Here is a 4,518-nt window from a genome sequence, read left to right as displayed (position 1 = left end):
TGCTCCCTTGAGTCAGAAGCTGAGGCAACAGACACTGCAAGATAGAAACTGTTGTGTATGCCCCAATCCTCACTGATCCCAAGAGCTCCACGAGGGTTAGGGAGAGAGCTCTCAGGTGGTTGAGCCTTTGCCTAGTATGCACCAGAATTGAGTTCTAGCCCCAGCATCATATGCCCAACCCTACCGCTACCCCATGTGTGATGATGGCCCTAGAACACTTCAAGTTGTGTCTCTTTACAAAAATAAAAGTCTGATTATAAAAAAAAAAGTGACAACATTCATTGTTTTTATTTTTCAGTTCTTTGAAGTAATATCTCTACAAGGTACTAAAAAAAATCTAAAAAAGCATAAATAATAACATATCCTTTATTCTCTAGCCATCATTATCTTTCAAGTGATTTTGCTTTCAATAGTTTTTATATGGCTCTCCATCAGGCTCTGAACTAAACCAGGCAGATAGCAAAGATGAAATTCCAGTCCTGTGCTTGCTTCGGCAGCACATATACTAAAATTGGAATGATACAGAGAAGATTAGCATGGCCCCTGTGCAAAGATGGCGTGCAAATTTGTGAAGCATTCCGTCTTTGGGGGAGATTTGGAACACTGGTGATGGGAATGTTGCACTGGTGAAGTGGGGTGTTCTTTACAAGACTGAAACCCAACTACAATAGTGTTTGTAATCAAGGTGTTTAAATAAAGATATTAATAAAAAAAAAAGAAATTCCAGTCCTATCTACTCTGTCTCTTGGAGTCTAAGAAGCCAGATAGGCAGCAGAATGGGAAGATTGTGGCTATAGGAAGCCCAAGGCAAAATCAAGGATGAGCCATAGAACTTTTCATACAGAGGGAGAAGAAAAGACAGAGACAATAAAAGAATTCTGATGAATTATGAATAGGTTGGTTATCATGTCCTCCAACATGACCCCCAAGATCCTGCTAGGTGACAAATGGTAGAGATTGAAGCAATGCAGTGGGAACATGATTAGTTCTAGGTCATTCAGTGAGTTAGCTACTTTGGTAAGACTCACAAAACACCATGTTATGAAGCCACAAGATCCTAAATAAGACTTCATGCAAATAACTCTTCACTCAGACACAAATACATCCTCTTACCAGACCGTATCTTGACACCCACAAAACAGATGATGCTTACTGAAAGACTTTCAACAACAATGAGTGAAAGGCCAGCCTGGAAAACTTGAGACACATTATTTAGTCAACATAATTATACCATATTTGGAGTCAGAGCAAAAAGTCATCAGGCAGGGCATTTTTCTTTCCTGCAGTCTACTTGGATTGATCACCAAACCCCATATGGCTCCCCAAGACCACCAGGAATGATTCCTGAGTAGAGAATCAAGAGTAATCCCAGAGCAATGGCAGGATATAGCCCCAAAACAAACAAAAAGCTAACAATAAGCTTTTTTCCTCCTAAATCCAATAAAGACTTCCCAAAATAGCAGGATACACACAAACAATAACAACCCTGTTTAGGGTGCCTAACTGTATGGAATCTGTCAGAAGAGCTGGAAGCAGATCTGATTTACTTTATCCTCCATCTAAAGTAGGATATAAAGCTAAACAATGTCACTGGGGAGACAGAAAAATAATCTTGTTTTTCTAGTCTTTTTAACATAGAAATCAAGAAAGCCATGGGCCAATAGCAAGCAAAAAAAAAAATTGCTATTTTGCATGTTCTTCCTCAAAATTCCTTTAAATAGTCTGAGCTATGGAGGAGAATACAAATAGAATGAATATTTAAATTAAATAAAGAAACAAAAGTAAGCACTGGTAGAACCCTCATGAGCCCCCAGCATTCTCTATGCTCTGAGCCAGGGCTGTCTCAGGCCTGACAATGGGAATAAGGAAAACAAGGAGGGGGTGGGTGTAGTGGGCACTTCTTTTCGCCTGATTAGTTCAACATTGTGTAGTAAAGGTCAGCTCAAATGGTTAGAACAACAACTCGATGATCATCACAAAGCCCTCAGTGAGCAGTTAAAAATGAATTTGTCTGATACATTCACAAGTTTGCAGCATCCAGCCAAGCAACTTTAAAAGGAACTCAGAGTATCAACTCTGTTGAGTCATAGATTTACATAGAATAAAAAAAATTCTGCTGACAAACTCTAAAAACCCAACTTGTGTTCAAAGAATCCAGAAGTATAAATCACTCAAGCAAAGAAATAATAGTTGTAATAATGAAATGGATGAGGCAACTCAGAAAAATCCATCCTATGCAAGTCATCATAACAGCCTTCAATGTTTATAACTTTCTCTGAGGCCCAAACTCAAACACAGTTCCTTTCTCCTTCTTGCCCAAACACTTTTATAAGAAATCACTGAAGGTGTTATGGGAACAGTACCTAGAGGGTGACCTTGGTGGAAAGAATTTTCTGCACAGTGAAAAGTTTTATGTGGGAGTTGAGGAAATGACCCATTTTGCTGCCATTTTGCATCCACAGCATCTCAACCATCTTCCTGCTTTGATTTATGACCCACACATCACTAGCTTTAAGCTTTTTTCTTTTCAGATCCCTCTCAACTCCGTCACCTTCTTTATTATTTTCTGGGCCTGTTTTCTTCCAACCCCAGCCTTAATTCAGCAAATATATATTAAAATAACATAATGTGTCTACTCAAATAAAGCATAATATTATTTTCTCCCTTATGACACTCTTAACCATCTTATGACACCTTTTTTTTTTTCTGAGCAAAGCTTTCCTCTCGGTTTGCTGTATCATCTGGGTGTACAGGAAAGAGGCGAGAAATAAGTGTAAATTATTTCAGACTTAAAAAAAAAAAACAGTGTATCACAAAGCACTTTTGAACTTACTGCCCCCTTTCAGAAAATGATACAATTGAGAATTTGTAAGCTTCCTTGTCTAATACCCACCTTCAATACAACCACTAAGCTAAATTTGGCTTTTGTTATTGCTGGACATTTTAAAACAATTTAACTAAAATACATTGAATATATTTACACTTTTTAACGTGTTTATAAATGGATTTAGCTCACATATTTTCTTCAGTGTACTATTTTGCTCAACTACAGAGTAAAAAATCATCCACATTAGTAGACATAGCACTATAGCTCTTGATTATTCCATTGTCACCCCTATTATTCTAATACCCCAAATTCATTTCTTCTTTCAGTTTTTTTGTTTATTTGTTTCTTTTTGTACCACAAGGGTACTCAAGACTTACTTCTTTACTCCAGCTCTAACATCAGGGATCACTCCTGTTACTACTGCTGCTGAGGGGGACCATCTATGGATCTGGGAATCAAATTCAGATCAGTTGTATGTAAAGCAAAGCAAGCACCTGAGACTATCTCTCTAGTCCAGTCTTTTCTTGATCAACTCAGTATTGATTCAATATTTTGGTTTTTAGAAACAGTCATCCTAAGCATCTTATATGCTACTCATTGCATATATTCCCAATTTTTTTTATTTGCAACCTGAATATCAGAGAAATTGCTGTTCCTTATCAGTGAAACTCCTTCCAACACAGCTGTCTCTGCTTCAACCTAAACTTTGGCTCCTTTCCATCTCATCAGTGATCTAAAAGGATCAGAGTAAGTTTCTTTGATCACTGAGGCTTAGCAGACAGACTCCAGTAGATGCCATTCCTAGGCTCCCTCCTTGGGCTCTGCCTCTCATCAGCACACTGGGGAGCCAGAGGAAGACTCTTCTAAACTGTGAGTTTTGGTGCAGAATCAAGTTATTGCTATAGGCTTTAATAGGACACATCAGATCCGCTATTTGTTTCTTTACATAAAGGAGTTAATGTTCTCCTGAGAAATTAATTTGGATTTCCATTACACTTTAAATTGCAGAACAAGAATGGACACATCTCTGCCTGGGTGGTCTATTTTCCCAGCTTTTTTTTTTTTTTCCTAATCCCTTTCCTTCACAATTTGGGCTCAAAGTGCTATTTTCTACTCCTCCTGCAGGTCTGGGATGCTAAAATCCCTATCTGGCTTGTGCTGTTCTCTAGGTTTGCTTTATTTCCTATATCATCACTTTTGTCTGTGCTTCCAGCCATATTAAATAATTTTCTAGATATGCCCTTAGGATTTACTAGAAAGGCACTTGAGATAAAATACCTGTCACAAACAAGCTGGTAAGAACAAATGGGAAAGATTTGGAGTGAGAAACAGGATCTTCCCTCCAGTCATAATTACACCAGGACAAATCCATTTCTGACCAAAGACAGAGCCTCTCTTATCAAGACATTGAAGTTTCCCCTTGCTTGCTGAAAACAAATCTCTTTATTTTCATTTGTCGGAATACTGAGAGCTTTTCTTAAATTACTTTATAAAATTTAGAAAATGCATGTGGAGAGTATGAATAAATCTGTGTCAGAAATAAGGATACTTGAGAAATAAAATTATTAAGAAAGAATCCCAACCAATAACTACAAGTTTAATATTTTTTTGTTTTGTTTTTGTTTTTTTTTTTTGGTTTGGGGTCACACCCAGCGGTATTCATGGGTTACTTCTGGCTCTGTACTCAGAGA

At 37.7% G+C, this 4,518-nt stretch overlaps 1 non-coding gene across 1 annotated transcript; it reads left to right on the top strand.

The window, feature by feature from the left end:
* The first annotated feature begins 481 nt into the window (after window positions 1–481).
* On the top strand, window positions 482–588 carry LOC126010714 (U6 spliceosomal RNA). Its single transcript, XR_007496727.1, has one exon. It is a non-coding gene; the product is annotated as a U6 spliceosomal RNA (small nuclear RNA).
* The last annotated feature ends 3,930 nt before the right edge of the window (window positions 589–4,518 follow it).

The sequence above is a fragment of the Suncus etruscus genome, chromosome 5, assembly GCF_024139225.1.
Source record: "Suncus etruscus isolate mSunEtr1 chromosome 5, mSunEtr1.pri.cur, whole genome shotgun sequence".
In the NCBI taxonomy this organism is placed as follows: domain Eukaryota; kingdom Metazoa; phylum Chordata; class Mammalia; order Eulipotyphla; family Soricidae; genus Suncus; species Suncus etruscus.
The sequence above is the reverse complement of the archived record's forward strand: the minus strand, read 5'-3'. Positions and strand labels throughout refer to the sequence as shown.